General features: G+C 40.1%; 1 protein-coding gene across 6 annotated transcripts in view; it reads left to right on the forward strand.

The window, feature by feature from the left end:
* The first annotated feature begins 1,676 nt into the window (after nucleotides 1–1,676).
* Nucleotides 1,677–21,467, forward strand: part of LOC120949189 (ubiquitin carboxyl-terminal hydrolase Usp2) — a 195,739-nt gene continuing 175,948 nt past the window's right edge. For 2 of the 6 annotated variants that reach the window (XM_040366290.2, XM_040366327.2), the window contains exon 1: nucleotides 1,680–1,885. The gene's annotated coding sequence lies outside the window, so the exon portion shown is untranslated. Of the gene's footprint in view, nucleotides 1,886–5,161; nucleotides 5,309–21,467 lie in introns of all 6 variants that reach the window. The other 4 variants (XM_040366298.2, XM_040366309.2, XM_049606625.1 and 1 more) reach the window with 4 other exon arrangements.

Genomic DNA, 21,467 nt, shown 5'->3' on the forward strand with positions numbered 1-21,467 from the left:
TACAGTGGCGTATTAACACGATTAGAGGCTCTAAGCGGTCATACGAATGTAAGCCTCGTCATCTGTAAGATGGTTCTCAACAAGTTTCACATATTGCATTGGCAACAAAATAAAAATTCATTTCTGATGCTTGATTTTCAACATTACACAAAATATTGTAAAATTCAATCTAACTCAACACGTGTAGAAAACCATATGGAAAAACAAAACAAAATCTTCTGATGTATTTTAAACATTCGACAGATGTTGATATTTATTTATTTATGCTTTACTATCAGTATGAAATAAAAATAAAATAAAATAAAAATAAAAAACATCATAGTTTATACAATACGAAACATCATAGTAGTTCTCCAAAAATATCAATAGTTGTAGAATGATGACTTTTTACTTTTCTGATTAAATTGCTCCCGTATGAGTTCTGCTCATTTCTACATACATGCTAAGAAAATTTCACTGATAAAATACAACATACACTGTTTTACGGGTCAGTTTATAATGTGAACGGTATTATTCAACAATCGCACGAAGTTTTTAGACTGCTCAGCTGTCACAAATAATGACAGCTGTTGAAAACCAACTTGTAGGTTTTGAATAATGCTGTTCATATTAAAAACTGAGCCGACACTACAATTTGCACAAAAATTATTTCTTATTTAGCCTGGAACCCATGACGAGCAAGTAGTTAAATTTTGCAAGTTGATTGGAAAACAGTGTGCACACGAATAAATTTATAAGTTTATTACAGACAATGTTACAAGCGTCTCTTGGGTTTTCAGTGTTTTACAATTTTACAGACTGTTTAGATTTTTCTTAAGACATATTTTAGCTTTACTATCTCATAAAAAGCATTATTTATATGTGTTTTAGTCGCAAAAAGAATTAGAAATATTTTTTTTCTGGGATTTCGTCCATCCAGAAAATGGACACTGTAATTTTCTTATAATATATGGATAATTTTCTGCATAAATAATCAGTCACTGTTTTCTCTATACAGTAGAACGTCGATTATCCGGGCAGCTCGGGACCGGGCGGATGCCGGTTAATCAATTTCCACGGATAATGGTTCAAAAAATGTCAAATTTATATAAAATTTTGAAATTTACTGGTTTTACTAAAAAATCACCTTAAATCAATCAATTGATCACTGATAGAATAGTTTTTGAATCAATAACAATAGATTTAACAATTGTTTTTCATCAAAAATGAAATTAAAAAATATCACTAGACTCTAGATAGCTCCACAACACATGTTTTTAAAAAGCTGATCATCGCAGAAAACGTTCGCCACGATTGGCCAATTGTCACATTCATGCGCACGGTTAAGCCGCCCGCCGGTTAATCCGTCCCCGGATAATCGACGTTCTACTGTATTGTTAAAAGTGAAGTAGAGCTTTCAGCAAAAACATATTACTGTTATGAAAGCCACCAAGGTTGCAGCTTCCAATTATAACGTTATATTAACCGCAGAGAAAATAGTAGTGGAAAAAGCCTTAGGAGAACGCTAGAAAATTACACTGTTACAAGATTCTACTTAAGTAAAATATTGACCACGCCTGTACTGAAACCTAACAAACCTATTTATAGTCCTAAAAAGATTAACTATGAAATGTAAACGAGTCTAATGAAAACATCCTACGACAGCATTTTGCATCTCCAAGCATACTGTAAATTTAGTACAAGGTTGGTGAGAGAAAGACAACTCGCTTTTCTGAACGAGAAGCTAAAATCATTGAGCTATGCGTTGAATAATCTATTTGTGGCTTTTCAGTCTTAGTTTTTTGCCACCAACAGCATGAAGTGTTAATGTCGAATTCGTTTGTGAGTGTGATCGTGTGAGTGTGAAATCGTACCACGCAGTGTTTAGAGCGTTCGATTATAGCACGTGAGTTTTAATTGTTTTTTTTTGTGCAAACTATAGTTTGTAGCGTGACATATATGGGGTGAAGTGAAATATTATATGTTCTTCATATTGTTGTTATTGTGAATTAAAGCGTAGATTTACATAATATTACAATAAGTAATTTAATAATCAATTTTCTTGATATTAAGTTAAGAACAGTGTAGGATTGTTTATTAAATTACTCCATTACAAAATACATTATAATGCAAATATTACCTCCTTCACCTAAAAATGATTGGTTGAGTATCACAGACATGTTGAAGATGCTAAAACAACATAGTTTCTTATCATAGAGTTTAGCGACAGGCAATACAAAAACAGTGTTAGGTAATCGATCAGTCAATAAACTATTTTTTGTAGGCGCTTGTAAATACGCCTGTTTATATTTTTTTTCGTAATACATTCAAAATATTTAAAATTGTCTAGCCAAGTAATATATCAGTAGCTACATAACTATACACTTAAGTTGCGTTGGTTTTTCACATTCCTGCGTACTTTTTACTTTTCTGATACTATCTTTTTGCTCTTATGTTTTAATACTATTTTAAAACAAATATTCAATGCTAAACGAACTGATTTCAAGGACAAAAGGGCACTTGAAAGAAAGTAGTATATTCTTTGTTTGATGTGAATCAATTAATATTCAACGCCGGTCCTGAACAAAACAATCGAAAACATCGCCAATGAAACAAAATAATCTATTCCCGTTTGATTTGATGATTATAGTTTAGCTTTATGAGTTTACGCATGCTCTGTACTCCTTTCCCAATGCAAATGGTATAGCAATTGTATTTTTAGCGACAGCATTTTTATACAACAAAGCATCAAACTCAACAAAATTGTGAGTTTCAGATGATAGAAACAAACTTCAAATCGGTTTTATGATTCAGTAAAGCATTAGAATGTATATTAATGAGGGAGTGGAAACCATTTTCTAAAAAAATTGAGTCTGCGCGTAACGTGAATAACCAAAGCATGAATACGGGTGATTTTGACACCATCTCTAGTTGATCGAGTAAAAAGTTTGAAGAAGACGCACACAACATTAAAAGCAAAAAAACTGCTTGAGTTTTTCCTGTGAAAATTTCACTAGCGCGTTGGTCCAAAAATAGATTAGTTTACCTCTGCTTTTCACTGCAAACAATTCAAATAACAATGGAATATGAAATTGACGTTTAATCTTACCAAATATGCATTTAAGATTGATTGATCAGTTAATTAGTGAATTATTATCTCAACATTTTTTGTTATTTCATGTATTTTCATCAAATTGTATTTCAAACTTCAAGTTCACTACTACAAACCACCATTACAGACCACTGTACAAACCAATGATGTTCACCAGTACAAACGACTAACCATTACTTTGTGCATACAGCGGGATTCAGGATGCCCCGCATGTAAATAAAAATTGAAACTGTTATTTAATTTTGTATGAATGAGTGTAAAGAAGCGTCTAAATAATCTTTTTGAGAAATACTTCATTTGCATTGGCTCCTATCTTACACTGGACTATAAGGGTCAAATATCAAACTCTTTCGTAAAAAAGTGAATTTCTATTTTGATGCCGAATCGGTTTGTCAAACATTTTTCCATCATATCATTGCTACATAAATAGCTATGTTTAATGGTAGTTTCTTCTTGTAGTTTGATCACTTCAACCCACATAATTTTCAAATGATCAAAGCATAAAATAATCACTTTCATGAAATAGCTCAAAACATATCTATTTCATCCTCCTAAGAACGGCCTAGTTTGTCGTAAACATGAAATAAGGTTAATATTAATAATAATAGTAATAATAAATATAATAATAATAATAATAATAATAATAATAATAATAATAAAAATAATCTTCTTCTTCTTTGGCTCAACAACCGTTGTCGGTCAAGGCCTGCCTGTACCACTAGTGGGCTTTGGCTTTCAGTGACTAATTGATTTCCCCCCATAGCAGGATAGTCAATCCTACGTATGGCGGCACGGTCTATTTGGGGATCGAACCCATGACGGGCATGTTGTTAAGTCGTACGAGTTGACGACTGTACTACGAGACCGGCAATAATAATAATAATAATTATAATAATAAGAATAAGTATAATAATAATAATAATAATAATAATAATAATAATAATAATAATAATAATAATAATAATAATAATAATAATAATAATAATAATAATAATAATAATAATAATAATAATAATAATAATAATAATAATAATAATAATAATAATAATAATAATAATAATAATAATAATAATAATAATAATAATAATAATAATAATAATAATCATAATAATAATCATAATAATAATCATAATAATAATAATAATAATAATAACAATAATAATAATAATATAACAATAATAATAATAATAATAACAATAATAATAATAATAAAAATAATAAAAATAATTATAATAATAATAATTCTAATACAAGTTGAACTCTGAGCTATATTGCCAAAAGGGAAAAATATCGTATTACAATATTCTGTCGCGCTATGGAGCGCTACGTTGTGGGAAAATTCAGCAGTTGCATAGAAATTCGATTTGCAACGAGAGCGCAACGAGTTGCTATACACTACATCTTCAAAGTTTACATCCTTTTACTCTTCTTCGATGCAATCGTGCAAAGTGTTATCATTTTTTAAAGCAAGGTTTCGATTGTTTGTTAAGAATTTGACAGTTTTGTATAAGAAAAAATATATTTTCTCTAAGCAATACAGTTTGAACTTGTATTATAGCTTCTTCGATATAATTTTTTGATGCCTGGTTAAGACCTAGTACAAATCATATCAGTATGATAATTTTGGTCGTTTCGTTATTTTTGGTCGCACCAGTGATAAAACTTGATATCATTACGGTTATAGGTTAGCCTCGTCATGTCATGAAAAAAAAACTCAATTTGCGGAAAACAAATTATGCTGCATTATCTCTCACATTACATTTTTGGATTGGTCATTTCTGGATCATGAAATATCTATCGATTATACTTTATAATAATTGAGCCGGTCTCGTAGTACAGTCGTCAACTCGTACGACTTAACAACATGCCCGTCATGGGTTCAATCCCCAAATAGACCGCGCCGCCATATGTAGGACTGACTATCCCGCTATGGGGGGGAATCAATTAGTCACTGAAAGCCAAAGCCCACAAGTGGGGGTACAGGCAGGCCTTGACCGACATCGGTTGTTGAGCCAAAGAAAAAAAAAACAAAAAAAAATACTTTATCAACGTTTGTTATTACTTTCAAAGCTTCATTTCCTTCTTCTGACCACTTCTACATCCCCGTCCTCGCTCATTATGGTTAGGTGGAACTCTGCGGACCTTAGGAAGGGATTATAAAAGATCACTCAGCAAGTACCACCGTGTTCCCACACTTTACAACTTCCGCCTGTTTAAGTATGTATCCAAATCCGACAGTATATATAATCTACTTACTTACTTACTTATCCGGCGCTACAAGCGCTTTGCGGTCTTGGCCTGCCTCAGGAGTGTCCGAAACCGCTCACGGTCTCGCGCCTTCGTCTGCCAGTCCGTTATCCCGGCCTTAATAACGGCCTCCACGCCATCATGCCACCTCAATTTGGGCCTACCACGCCTCCTCTGTCCTTGTGAACGGCCTAAAAAGACTTTACGGGCTGGGTCGTCCGTTTCCATGCGTACAACATGGCGTATAACATGGAGCCTGGCGAGCTTGATACGCTGTACGACAGTGAGGTCGCCGTACATCTCGTATAGCTCGTCATTATAGCGGCTCCTCCATTGTCCCTCCACACATACGGGGCCAAGTATCCTTCTGAGCATCTTCCTCTCGAACGCGGCTAAGAGGGTTTCATCAGATTTGGAGAGAGTGTCCATGTCTCAGAGGCGTATGTGAGTACCGGAACTATATAGGTACTATATAGTCCCAGCTTCGTCCGTCGCGACAGGTTCTTTGAAGTGAACTGCTTTTTCAGGCTGTAGAATGACCGGTTGGCAGCCAGCATCCTTGCGTGCAACTCAACTTCCATATACTGTTGTCGTTGCTGACCTTTGACCCAAGATAGGAGAATTCTGGGACGACTTCAAAAGTGCGTTCACCTATCTGTACATCACGCCTACGTAGTTTCGGATTATTTATTGGTAGGTCCGGTGATGTTGCCACCATCAGTTTGATGTTTGCCTCGTTTATCTGCAATCCGAGGCTCTCTGCCGCTTGCTCGATCCCTTGGTAGACTTCTGCTACATAGGAGAGCCGCAGACCAATGATGTCTATATCATCAGTGTATGCCAGGATCTGGGTTGACTTATAGTATTTATAATCAAGGACTATTCAACTCCTATGTATTCCTGACCCAAATCCGCCTTCGTATTCATCCAGCCGTTTTCTGGCGTTTTGTTAATACTCGCAGAAACTCATAACCATGTATTATCTTTGGTTTGCAGTCAATAATAATTCAACAACACGGCTTTGTACCCTTATGTTTTACGCTTACTTACAGTGGCTGGCAATATAAAGTGGCCACTACTTACAATTTTACATTTGTTCCATTTTTTCCGTGAAAAATGAAGTTATTGTACTGCTTTATTTTTTGAAACATTGTTCGTGATATGCTTAAGAATGCGCAGTACCATAGCATGACAAAAATGAGAAGTTTGCTCAAGAAAAAATATGTTTTTCCAAAATTGATCAAAATAACTGTGCCAAAATAAAGTGCCCACTTTATTCATTTTACAGAAAAAAATTTTCTGAACAAATATAACATCAAACTTATAATTTATATGCGTTTCTCTCGCATTCTTTACATGTTCGAGGATCTTTGACATAATTTATTTTGTTTTATTTGCACATATTTGGCATTTGTTCTTCCTAAGAGTATTTCAGAGCTTTAACATATTTGGTTTTCCTAATCACGTCATTCTCACCACATTTGAATCAAAATTTGCACACGAAATCTCGATAGGATTAAAGTTAAGACTTGTTTGTTTCAAATGCCCGTTTATGACAGGTAGTTGGATACTGGTGGTGTATGGCTCATACAACAACACGACAAAATCGCTCGCGCTATTTTCAAGAAAAAGTTTAATAATTTTCGGGGTCGCAGATGGTCGCAGCTAATTTTAACGACAATGCGTAGGAAAATTGTTAATCTTTCCAATGATATACGACTCACGAGTGAAATCGAGTCGAATCATAAAAAAAATCACTCTCCAAAATGAAAATATCCAAAAATTCAGCAGTGATGTTTGGTTTTCAATCATTTATGAACTTTAAAAACAAGTTTTTGCAAAATATTAAGACATAACATCAAAGTATGACAAAAAACCTATCCAACGACACATTGATTATCAAAATCTAACCATCATATACTAAAATATGATGGTTTATGTTCGGTCGAAAAATAGCTCAAAGTTGGGACAAAAAACCCAAAGTTTACACTTTGATGGCCTATATCTCAGTAAGTTTAAGATAAAAACGTGAAATATTTTGGTTTCAACTAAGTTTAAGTATCTATTTTAAGAAAATGATTATGGTGTAAACCTGCGATGAAGTTGGTTTTTCGATTTTTATACAGGCGTTTGCCCAATGTGCACTGGTGCAGAGATATCGGTTTTAGCACCTTTTGCGCTACGTTTTTTCAACACAGGTTGAAACCCGTCGACGTCCATCTCTACAGTGGACATTTCACTTTGATCACTTGTGCTTATTTCATATTCCGTCACTAAGCTGCACGTGCTGGACGACGATGAGGATGAAGGTCGTTTACGTTTTGATTTTTTCAAACCGGTTTTCTTGCTCCGGTTAGGTATCTCGATAGACGTAGATCCACTACTATCACTGGACACGCATTGTTCTCTTGTTTGCGATCGTGTCGTAGCTGGCATAGCTTGCCGCTACGACGACTAATCTACTCACACTATCACAGTTACGTTTGTGCTCACTTTTACTCTTTATTAGACCACAAGGCTAGCTATCATCAAACACGTCCGATCGACTCGACTGCAGAACGCTGAATGCATATTGAGCTCTTTCTGTTTGTTCTGAATTGATATAATTTGATGTAGGGGTCCTTTCCGTTTTAAGTTCTTAGGCTGAAATTTGAGCCTGTTAGCTGTTTGCCGGGCCGGTCTGGTGGTACAGTCGTTTACTCGAACGACTTAACAACACGCCCGTCAGGGTTCAAGCCCCGAATAGACCGTGTCCCCATACTTTACTAGTGGGTACTGGCAGGCCTTGACTGGCAGCGGTTGTTGTGCCAAAAGAAGAAGAAGAAGCTGTTTGCAGTGTATAGCAGTTTTCGAGCAGCTATCTAAGTAGGTATTATATACAGCTGGGCTTATCCCAAGGTGTATGAATTTAGAAGGCTGATTTTTATCGCTCCTGTTTCTGAATTAAGATTTTAAGAGTGTTTTGAGTATTCGTCAAGCCTCCAGAAACCTTGTTTGAACAAAAGTTTTCACCCATCCTTTCAAAAAGTGATATTCAAATTTGCTTATAAAAAACATGTTATGAGACCACCTGGACTACATACATTTTGAATATAGATTCACTACGTGATCGCTTTAATACACCTTGTGGTAAATGTAAACAACAGCATGTTTTGCCATTTTTCCGAGCAGGTACTCTGGTTTAATTCTAGCTATGAGGCTAGAATACCCAAGCGGCATTCGTTCTAAATTTTAAACCATAATCTGCTCGAATATTAGTCGAGATACCAAATTATGTGGATTTGTGTGTGATAAACCGTGTAAAAAGTGTCAAAATTTCGTTTGTGCGTGCGTATGACCTTATTTTATTTGATGATGATGGCGTCCAATTCGGTTTAGATTAATATGCTTTAATATCTAGCGAAAAAAAGGGTACTTTTTGTAAACCGTTATTTGTTGAAAATTCGATGGTCTCTCATCGCTCTCTTATTTGATACTGTTTTCTCCGCAGAAAGCAAATGCAAAATACCAGCGCCCAGAGTATTAATTCATGATCGTACCCATTTTGAGACATCGGAATTCATAGATGCATAGATAGCCAAAAATCGATCAACTACCAGACTTCGCGATGCACGTATTCCAGGATACAATTGAACCAAAAAATTCTGGGAAACGGCCAAAAAATCGTGAAAACGCACCCAAAAAAAATGGGAAACAACCTTAAATTGTTGGGAACCAACCAATAAATCGTGATAAACCCTGTAAGATCATTATGTTTGATAAGATTATACTAAGTTTTTTTTTTAATTTAATTTATTTTTTTAATTCATCATCTTGCTTTTGCGCTCCCAGCAAAATTTTGAGATCATGAAAAGATTGGCGTGTTGTATGAAAAGGAATGTAAACTGTCCATTCTTGACACCGTGCCGACTAAAATGTTACTACTCTCTGTGATATATCGTATGTCTGATGTGTACTATGATATGAAATCAATTTTGACGGTTTTGTCTTGGCGATTTTGCTTAGATGTAAGTGCTGTTGTTAATGACTTGTGATCCGTACAAATAGTAAAGGATCTTGCTTCTAAAAAATGATGGAAATTTTCAATAGTTAAATATATTGCTAATAATTCCCTGTTGGTACTACTGCCAGCGTTCGTGAAATGTTTGACGGGCTCGGGAGTGATGGCACCACTGCTCCCATATAGGATGGCAGGAGCTGGGGCATGATGGCATCACTGCTGAGGTATTGAGAGCGAGAAACATAAGCGGCGAAATTAATGTGACCGAAAGCGACGATTACCATCAGGTAACCCGACAAGCAAGATTTGAAAGCGCTAAGAACTAACATGTCACCGGCGAGTTGAATGTAGAAAAGGGTACAAGAAGCACGCCTTTTTTGACCACTTCGTTTTGGTTCATTAAACTTTGTCGCCTTCATGTGAAAAGGAAAAAAGTGAATTTGTAATAAAGCAGCTACAAAACCGTACTTGGGTGAAAACCTTTTTTTCTTGCTATCCAGCTCGATCACTCCCTGTCAAATGAATATCAAATAGAATATCGTTGTTGCTTAGGTGTATTTTTTCTAGAATAAAACGCAATTGGCTCCAATTTACCTTCAACCTGCTGTTGCAATAGTGCTCCAATTGCCAGATCCGATGCATCCGTTGTTAGTGAATAATGTGCGTGAATAAGCTGAATGAACTAACATGGTAGCCTTGGCCAATTTTGTCTTAATTTTGTCTTCCCTTGTTGTGTTGCCTTTTCAACAGTGTTCGTTAGTATGAATGTTGACATATTTTTGTTATTGTGTGATGCTATTAATTCATATAAAGCAGGGGTCTCCAAACTTCGGCCCGCGGGCCGCTTGAGGCTCTCAAGAGCCTTTAATGCGGCCCGCGATGACTGGGTGAAGGTTAAATTAAATAGCTGTCTTTTCTGACTAATTAATCAAAAATTTTTTTTTTGCTTTTGAATGATGAAAATCAAGATTCAATAAAAAAAGCTGCAGAAATTTGATATATTTTGAAAGTATTATTAAAACGAGATTTGAACTTCCACTCATTATAAAGGTAGCGTCAAAATGGCCCTTAACAAGGTTGATTGTGAAACAATGCGGCCCACGAATTGAAAAGTTTGGAGACCCCTGATATAAAGGATTCATTGTTTCAGAACCTTGCGGAATGAATCTATGATAATAGTTTATCGTGCTACAGAAGCGTTGTAGGGGAAAGCGAGGCAAAATGGGCATGTTTAGCAGTTTACTGAATATTCCTTTGAATATTGCACAAAACACAATTATGCTTACATTATTGTATGCCTCTTAGCCGGTCTCGTAGTACAGTCGTCAACTCGTACGACTTAACAACATGCCCGTCATGGGTTCAATCCCCAAATAGACCGTGCCGCCATACGTAGGACTGACTATCCTGCCTTGGAGGGAAATCAATACTATCCTGCCTTGGAGGGAAATAGTCACTGAAAGCCAAGCCCATAAGTGGTACAGGCAGGCCTTGACCGACAACGGTTGTTGAGCCAAAGAAGAAGAAGAAGATTGTACGCCTCCACCATTTTTTATCGATTAAAATCGCCACATAGAATGAAAATAACTTAAAAACATGAAACAGTGTTAACCGTCTTGTGTACGACCAAAAAACTCTACATAACCGTACAACCGCCTACCCGGGTAGGCCATTCATTTTGTATGGAAGGATGATGTTTTTCGTGGTTAAAAGCGTATATCTTTTGAGTTACTTGTTAGATTTGAATGAAAACTGTCTCATAGGTTCATAATGTTTACTAACATAGCGTAGTAAAATTAGAATTTTAAAAATCCTATCAATATATTTTTCAATCAAAAATATGTTGTAACTCCAAAACCCTAACCGGCCTTGCCTCAAGTTTGAGTGGATGTTTATGTCTTTTTTCTAAGTTGTATTTACGTTTCTTTCAAAAGTTAAATCTAAATCTTAAATTTTCAAAAAGTATACATCTTTTGGTTGTTTTCCTTGTTGTATAAAACTATATGTTGACGATCTATAAGATATGTTTATTATGTTTTTTTTTTTTAATTTTCATATATTTATTTCAAGTTTTTAATGCCAAACAAAATGCCAATATAATTCCTTTTACATAAAGTCCATCTTTTTAATCACACGATTTACAACTAGTTTTAATAACACTGTGCAGCGTACAAATTGGCTTTTTACAAGTAGAATACGATTTTCTCATTGATCTTTTTTTTACACATAGATAGCAATTGCCTTTGTTTTTTATTCGTCCGGACACATCACGTTCTTCTACATCGTTAGTAGTATTTTTTTTAGATAATGCTATCAATGGTCCTCCTAACATGCTTTCCACTTCGCTGCGTGGTTCAAAGTGTCGCATTATTTGCACATTTTCCGAACGTCTCTGAATCTCGGGCATTGTTAGTTGTTCGGACAATTGTTGCAAAAACATGCGTCTATAATCCGTAGATTGGCAGTTTTGCAAATTATTTTCCTTATATATTTTGAAAGCAGCAAATGCAGCTATGTCCAAAATGTTGAAAAAAATGCTAAAGGTCATCTATTCGTCTTCCTCTTGGTAGAATATTCAGAAAGGCATTAGTCCATGTTGTCGACTCCTCCCTTGAATTTATTATAATCAATTATCATTGCAGGTTTTTCTTTAGGACCTTGGACATCTTTGTCATAATGCATTGTTGACAACATAACAACGGACTTGTTCTTCTTAGGAATATAGGAACAAATGGAAATGTTTTCGCTAAAGCCATATAATGTCGATTGTATTTCCCTACCGTGAGGGTTCGCAAACATTGGCTGAAGAAACGTTCGTTGTTAGTTTACTGTTCCTAAAAGTGCTAGTTTGAAATCTGACATTAATGATGAGGCCAAGTTGTAACTTGTGAAAAAATTATCACAAATTACGCTACGACCACTTCCGCGAAATATTCTACATAAATCTTTTACTACACGCTCACCTTGGTGTCTTTCCCTTTGTGCAGATAGTGCTAACCCTGTATATATTTGGCCTTTGATGGGGTATGATGTGACTGCGTCACATACCCACCACACTTTTATCCCATACTTCGCTGGTTTAGATGGTATATACTGGGTTAATCCTGTGCCACCACGATAAGGATATAACTGTTCATCAACGGTTACATGCGAACCTGCAACATAGCATGCTTGTAAATTTCTATTCAATATTGCAAATATATCCGATATTGCTGCTGATTTGTCCATTTCCTTTCGAACTTCTCTCGTTCGTCCGTCGTCAAAGCGAATGAAACGATTGATCGACCGAAATTGTTAGATACTCATTGTTGCACGAAATATTGGATGTGAAGATGTTTTCCATAGTTCCGTAGAGTGTACGTAATTAGAACGCATAACTCCGGCTAGTAATAAAATCCCAAGATATGCTTCTAATTCTGATGTGGTTAATGTTTTCCATGTATGCATGCTTGCTGATTTCGCTGAGTTTGTGACTCGCTCGCGTTCATAAATTTGTTGCGCTTTCCTATTTGTTTCCCGAACAATGATATCAATCATTTCATCAGACATCAACAGCTTGAAGGTCTTTATAATGCTAAGCCCTTCCGTTTTGCGCGAAATCAGGTCTGTGAAGAACAAAAATCCCGCGGCGCAAAGCGATCGAAAACTTTTCAGTCTCCCGCTCAATATAGCCCCGCTGCGCAAAGCGATCGAAAAATTCTCAACTTCTCGCACAATGTAGCGAGAGAGCAAGAACCAATAATGATAAAGCGTGGTGAAAGGATGGGGTAGAGGAGGAGGAGGGGAGAAAGCGAACGTGGGTGTGAACTATTTTTCGGCCATTATCATTTTTGCGCCAACACGGTCGCGTATCGGAGCTTTTCGTCAGAAAGAGATAAACACATACAGCGCGCTCTCTCGAACCCCACTGCGCAAAGCGATCGAAAACTTCTCAAACTCAAACTGCAAACTTATTTCACAGCCCATGGCTGTGAAATATTTCGCATTCAAAATTGTTGCGAATTTATAAATGAAATATTTCGAAATTTTCAGCGCTGATTTTTGGATTGAAATATTTCTTCCGTCGGAATCCAAGCGTTTTCCTTGACATTTCTGCTCGCTTTTTCGATCGCTTTTGGCGGAAAGCGATCGAAAATCCGAGCTACAAAACTGCTCGATTTTGTCGTGCGGGTATATGCGATATCGAGCAGTCGTTAACTGTTTTGACGGTCGTTTATTTTAACAGCCCGCTGCGCCAAGCGACGGAACCCGCTGCGCAAATTCGAGCAGTTTCCAGCGCAGAAAATGCACCAAAATCTGCGCTGGCCAGCGCAGATTTGGCCTGGTCTCCCGCGCTGGACTTCAGCGATTCCCGCGCTGGGTCGAGCAAGATTAGTGCCATCTGCTGGCGAAATGGACGAACTATTTATGGCGGCGGAGCAAAAAAAACGGTCAAAACATTTAAAAATATTGGCGCCCATTTTTTCGTCCGCTGCTTCTACCTCCCTCACCCTGCCTTGCCTTACTTACGCTTCTGCCCGTGCCTTCCGCCGCCGCTGATTGGCTGTTGCGGTGTATGCGTTGATACTCATATGTGCATTGCGGTTGTGTATTGTTATCGGTGGGTGTTAGCATTTATGAATTTGTGTGTGACCTTGAGACGCTGTGGGAGAAGCTGGATTGGGATTCAAAATGTTATCGGTGTATTGATGGTTTATTTTATTTCGTGCCACTGCTGATGAGACCATTCGATGCCCCTGCCAATTGAGGGTGAAGAAGCCTATTTAAAACAAGCGTAGGAGAACGTCTAACACTAATCTAATATTTTTTTAATTTGAACATGTTTGATGCTTCAACGACCTTGTAAGCATCATGAAGCACAGTGTATAGTATCAATAAAATATTTTTTTTAATGTGCCGAAATCCGTCTCGAGTTTTCGGGTCTCGTCACACACACGCACACACACAGCGCGGGGAAAGTGACCGTTCACTCTATCATGTCGCAATTCCCCACCCCACCCGGCGCTAGGAATGAGGATGCGCTATATGATAGCTGATGATTGCGGAAGGGGAGGGGGGGTTTGGTGGAGGGTGCGTGCTTGCGTGCGCGCTTTCGTAGGTGCGTTCTCGCGTGCGCGCGTTCGTAGGTGTCTTATCGCGTGCGCGCGCGTGTGTGTGTGTGTGAGTTTGCGCGCGCGTGTTTGTGTGTTTGTGTGTGTGCGTGCGTTTGGAAACCCCAAAACTATTTGATTCTGATGCGTACATTTTCATCCGCTGCGGCTACAAAGTCCATGCATTTGGATCTCGCTACCTGAGAGACAACACAACTATCGGATTGGCACCATCATCTTTGCGATCGGCTCTGCTGTTGGGGGTATTAAAAAGACACATGATTTAAGCAAACGTGCGTGTGATTTGTTGCACATTTATTTCCAATTCAGCTAGCGGACGCAAGTGGAAACAACATTTTGAATTGAATCCATACAAAAGAGGATTCTGGATTTGTTTATTACGGTGCGCGTATGATGCTGCACCTGTCCGTCCAGAATCTGGTGGCTTGTTGGTTTGGAGTAGTTATCATGACGCCGATTGACCGGCAATGCCTTGGAATGGGTTCGGATCGGTAGGTTCATGTTTTGGTCCAGTGCATTCCGTGCATTTGTCGCGCCACAGCGGTAGCCTGGCAGCAACAAAGTCAAGACAAACTCTTACCCGGGTGTGGACTGCTACGCTAAGTTCTTTTTATTATTACTATTATTATTATTGGCGTAATAGCCAACGCAATCATGCCGGCCTTTTCCGGTCTTGAGTACCACGTAGCCGGAGCCGGTGACTAACCCCTTGCTCCGGTGGACGGTTCATACGCGGTTAGAACCCACGACGGGCATGCTGTTAAGATGTGCGGAACGATAGCGGTGCCGCGGGACCGCTCCTATCCAGCGTGCAATTTGCATACTGCCACACTGTCTCCTGCCCGATGCATACGCTGCAGGCAGGGGGAAGAATGCACCTCCACGATAAAAAACCCCAGTCATGAACCAGCGGTTGACCTAACGGTAGGCGGACTAGGCGGTCGCCGAAGATCTCTAGTCTGTAGTATGCCGTATGTCTATCAGTGGACAGATTATTAGCGACAAGGGGAAGATGGTCGTTAGGGCTCCGTGGCTGGAGAACCATTTGCACCTCCCCTCCCCCCATGGCGACTACAATTTTAGGGCCTGTGACCGATGATCGTAGGAGTCCCATGGCCACCCCCCCTCCCCCCCCCCCATCCGCTGGCAATTTAAGTATACTGTCCAATCTTTCAACATCTGTGTGTCAGTACCCCCTCCTCAGGGACCTCAATTCGTCTTTCCGCCTTTCATGAACACCTTCCTTTCTTTGACCGATGGATCATAACATTCCGGAAGAAATTACTTTTGGCGACAGTTTTACATACACACATGCGCAGGATGCTTAGCATATCTATGTAATCCACAACAGACGAAAGCAAAAGCTTAGTGTTAGAAACGTGTTAGAGCGAATTATGGTTCTGCGCGTTGCACAGCAAACCCTCCATCGTGCGCTAGCGATTCCGTAGTCATTTTTACATTGCATCGATTAAACTCATTGCGCTTTTTTGGTTTGATTTGTAAAAATGCAACTTCATCGCCGCAATGTGTATAAACGGTTTTTTAAGCGCCACAGCAACTCATGAGCATTGTCCACACGCGAGAAAGAGATAGCGCTATGGAGGGAAAAAGCACGGAAGACGGCTGACAGCGATTGGCCGTCTGACGCACCACCACATTCAAACCTTCGACAGCGCGCTCAGGCGAGGGGTATGAGGCGGAGCCAGGGACGGGTAGCTCGACGAGCTGCTCGACAAATGTGCCGTTGGAGAGAAAAGAAAGGCATGATAAAATTCTCCGAACGGCATGATTTCTTCCGTCGCTTTGCGCAGCGGGCACCAAAAGCGATCGAAAAAGCGAGCCGAAATCCCGCACGGCAAAATCGAGCAGTTTTGTAGCTCGGATTTTCGATCGCTTTCCGCCAAAAGCGAGCAGACCCGCTGCGCAAAGCGATCGAAAACTTCTCAAACTCAAACTGCAAACATATTTCACAGCCCATGGCTGTTAAATATTTCGCATTCAAAATTGTTGCAAATTTATAAATGAAATATTTCAAAATTTTCAGCGCTGATTTTTGGATTGAAATATTTCTTCCGTCGGAATCCAAGCGTTTTCGCTGACATTTCTGCTCGCTTTTTCGATCGCTTTTGGCGGAAAGCGATCGAAAATCCCCGCTGCACAAAGCGACGGAAGGCGTTATGGCGTGCTGAGAATTTTATCATGCCTTTCTTTTCTCTCTAACGGCAAATTTGTCGAGCAGCTCGTCGAGCTGCCCGCCCCTGGCTCCGCCTCATACCCCTCGCCTGAGCGCGCTGTCGAAGGTTTGAATGTGTTGGTGCGTCAGACGGCCAATCGCTGTCAGCCGTCGTCCGTGCTTTTTCCCTCCATAGCGCCATCTCTTTCTCGCGTGTGGACAATGCTCATGAGTTGCTGTGGCGCTTAAAAAACCGTTTATACACATTGCGGCGATGAAGTTGCATTTTTACAAATCAAACCAAAAAAGCGCAATGAGTTTAATCGATGCAATGTAAAAATGATTACGGAATCGCTAGCGCACGATGGAGGGTTTGCTGTGCAACGCGCAGAACCATAATTCGCTCTAACACGTTTCTAACACTAAGCTTTTGCTTTCGTCTGCTGTGGATTACATAGATATGCTCCTGCGCATGGTTGTGAGTGTGCGTGTGTATGCAAAACTGTCGCCAAATGTAATTTCTTCCGGAATGTTATGATCCATCGGTCAAAGAAAGGAAGGTGTTCATGAAAGGCGGAAAGACGAATTGAGGTCCCTGAGGAGGGGGGTACTGACACACAGATGTTGAAAGATTGGACAGTATACTTAAATTGCCAGCGGATGGGGGGGGGGGGGAGGGGGGGGTGGCCATGGGACTCCTACGATCATCGGTCACAGGCCCTAAAATTGTAGTCGCCATGGGGGGAGGGGAGGTGCAAATGGTTCTCCAGCCACGGAGCCCTAACGACCATCTTTCCCGGGGCCCTTGTCGCTAATAATCTGTCCACTGATAGACATACGGCATACTACAGACTAGAGATCTTCGGCGACCGCCTAGTCCGCCTACCGTTAGGTCAACCGCTGGTTCATGACTGGGGTTTTTTATCGTGGAGGTGCATTCTTCCCCCTGCCTGCAGCGTATGCATCGGGCAGGAGACAGTGTGGCAGTATGCAAATTGCACGCTGGATAGGAGCGGTCCCGCGGCACCGCTATCGTTCCGCACATCTTAACAGCATGCCCGTCGTGGGTTCTAACCGCGTATGAACCGTCCACCGGAGCAAGGGGTTAGTCACCGGCTCCGGCTACGTGGTACTCAAGTCCTGAAAAGGCCGGCATGATTGCGTTGGCTATTACGCCAATAATAATAATAGTAATAATAAAAAGAACTTAGCGTAGCAGTCCACACCCGGGTAAGAGTTTGTCTTGACTTTGTTGCTGCCAGGCTACCGCTGTGGCGCGACAAATGCACGGAATGCACTCGACCAAAACATGAACCTACCGATCCGAACCCATTCCAAGGCAATGCCGGTCAATCGGCGTCATGATACCGACTGTAAGCCAACAAGCCACCAGATTCTGGACGGACAGGTGCAGCACCATACGCGCACCGTAATAAACAAATCCAGAATCCTCTTTTGTATGGATTCAATTCAAAATGTTGTTTCCACTTGCGTCCGCTAGCTAAATTAGAAATAAATGTGCAACAAATCACACGCACGTTTGCTTAAATCATGTGTCTTTTTAATACCCCCAACAGCAGAGCCGATCGCAAAGATGCCAATGCCAATGGTTGTGTTGTCTCTCAGATAGCGAGATCGAAAATGCGTGGTATTTTGTAGCCGCAGCGGATGAAAATGTACGCATCAGAATCAAATAGTTTTGGGGTTTCCAAACGCACGCACACACAAACACACAAACACGCGCGCGCAAACTCACACACAAACACACACACACACACACACACACACACACACACACACACACACACACACACACACACACACACACACACACACACACACACACACACACACACACACACACACACACACACACACACACACACACACACACACACACACACACACACACACACACACACACACACACACACACACACACACACACACACACACACACACACACACACACACACATACACACACACACACACGCACACATGCATGAACGCGCGCACGCCAGCACGCACGCACGCACACACACACGCACGTACGCGCGCCCGCGAGCATGAAAGCGCGCACGCCAGCACGCACCCACGAAAGCGCGCTCGCGAGCACGCACCCCCGAAGTCGCACAAGCACGCACTACACCCCCGAAGTCGCACAAGCACGCACTACACCCCTCCCCCCCTCCATGATTCCCCCCCCCCCCCCTCCACTCATGATCGATTACGACTACCTTATCGGTAGAACGGTTGGTTCAGCTTTCTTATAGCATCCTCATCCCTAGCGCCGGGCGGGGTGGGGGATCGCGACATGATAGAATGAATGGTCACTTTCCCCGCGCTGTGTGTGTGTGTGACGAGACCCAAAAACTCGAGACGGATTTCGGCACATTAAAAAAATATTTTATTGCCACTATACATCGTGGTACATGATGCTTAGAAGGTCGTTGAAGCATCAAACATGTTCAAATAAAAAAATATTAGATTAGTGTTAGACGTTCTCCTACGCTTGTTTTAAATAGGCTTCTTCACCCTCAATTGGCAGGGGCATCGAATGGTCTCATCAGCAGCGGCACGAAATAAAATAAACCATCAATACACCGATAACACTTTGAATCCCAATCCAGCTTCTCCCACAGCGTCTCAAGGTCACACACAAATTCATAAATGCTAACACCCACCAATAACAATACACAACCGCAATGCACATATGAGTATCAACGCATACACCGCAACAGCCAATCAGCTGGCGGCGGAAGGCACGGGCTGAAGCGCAAGTAAGGCAAGGCAGGGCGAGGGAGGGAGGAGAAGCGGACGAAAAAATGGGCGCCAATTTTTTTAAATTTTTTGACCGTTTGTTTTGCTCCGCCGCCATAAATAGTTCGTCCATTTCGCCAGCAGATGGCGCTAAACTTGCTCGACCCAGCGCAGGAATCGCTGAAGTCCAGCGCGGGAGACCAGGCCAAATTTGCGCTGGCCAGCGCAGATTTTGGTGCATTTTCTGCGCTGGAAACTGCTCGAATTTGCGCAGCGGGAGGAATGAATAACAAATGAACTCGGTTAAACCAAAATGAACTTTAAACGACTATTAAAAAGAGTTCATTTATTCGCGATACCGGCTAATGATAAAGCGTGATAAAGGATGGGGAAGAGGGGATGGAGGGGAAATATAGAACATGGGTGTGAACAAGGTGTGTTTATCAAGGAGGTGAATTGTTAGCGCGTTTTCCGGGCGCCATCATTGAGTATTGTTATGTCAAATCGCATACAATTTTCTATACCCCCCTCCAGCCTTCCCCGATTTTAATACCGGAGCCCCCAGTATTGTTATGTCAAGTCGTGAAATGTCAATTTGCTCTGAAGCACTTCACCTCCTAATATCCATACACCTTGGGTGTGAACTATTTTTCGACCACTATCATTTTTGCGTCAACACTGTCAATGTAGCTAGAGAGCAAAAACCAATAATGGGACCCTTCACGATTCTAGTTAGTTTTTTGTATGGAGTTTGACAGTTGGAGGCTGAAATCATGTAAACACTCCATACAAAACCACACTAAAAACTAGCCTGCAATTTTCAGTCTAGATTATTCTTCCCTCAAAGCTTGAATTATATACGAATAATTGCTCGAAAAATGGCAAAACAAGGTGGTTTACATTTATCCCAAGGTGCATTAAAGAGATCTGATGATGGAATCTAGAATCAAAGTGTATGTAGTCCAGGTGGTCTCATTGCATTTTTTATAACCAAATTTGAATATCACTTTTTGACAGGATGGATGAAAACTTTTGTTCAAACAAGGTTTCTGGAGGCTTGACGAATACACAAAACGCTCTTAAAATCTTCATTCAGAAGCAGAAGCGATAAAAATCAACCTTCTAAATTCATACACCTTGGGATAAGCCCATCTGTTTTTTATACCCACTTAGATAGCTGCTCGAAAACTGCTGTACAATCCAAAAAGCTGAAATTTCAGCCTACCAACTTACAACGGAAAGGGCTCCAATGATTAAGATTTACACCTCGCTTTATCATTATGTTTTCTTGCTCTCTAGCTACATTGCGCGAGAGGTTGAGAAGTTTTCGTAAAACGAACTTGTTGTGTGCTTACTTTCTTTGGGGTCACCAGTTATGGGAGCTTCACACAGTCAACCGTAATACTCGGTGGTTTATCGATCAAAGAGACAGTTTATTTTTTCCTACTTAACTTAACTCTTATTACATATTACTTAGCTCTAGATAAGTTTAGCTCTAGATCAGCTGAAATTTTGATCGATTTGGATTAGCTTAATTCCGATCCCATTTGAATCTCTACATAATAAATGTCAAACGAAAATTTCTTCTATAAATAAAATTAACAAAAATATGTTGGGATGTTGTAATGTCTTAAAAAATCCTCCGTGATATTATGAATAGTCAACACTGAACAGAACCTTTTAGTTTGTTTCTTCATTCATCACTTTCCTAGTTCCGGACACGAATCGTTCTATTTATTAATTTCCTTAGTTTCATATCAGGTGAGATACCTGAAGTCGTTTTGCCAAAGTTGCATTTTGTTGTGAAAACCGAAATTATCATCGATTTCCTGTTATTTTGTGGGAACCATTCGCTTAAGCCGCGGACACACGTCTCTTATTGCACACTGCAGACGCAGTCCGTTTTGGCGTTAGCTATTGCGGTACTGGGCAGTGCGTGTGTGTATCGAAACTATACTTGTCTAGACGGTGACGAGTGTTCGTCACAATGTTTATACCGGTTACCAAAGTCTACTGATAGCTCTACAACAACAAATTGTTACTTCAAAAAGAAACAAAAAAGCCTCTGGAAGCCTGTGATTAA

Source organism: Anopheles coluzzii, chromosome X (assembly GCF_943734685.1).
Source record: "Anopheles coluzzii chromosome X, AcolN3, whole genome shotgun sequence".
NCBI lineage: Eukaryota > Metazoa > Arthropoda > Insecta > Diptera > Culicidae > Anopheles > Anopheles coluzzii.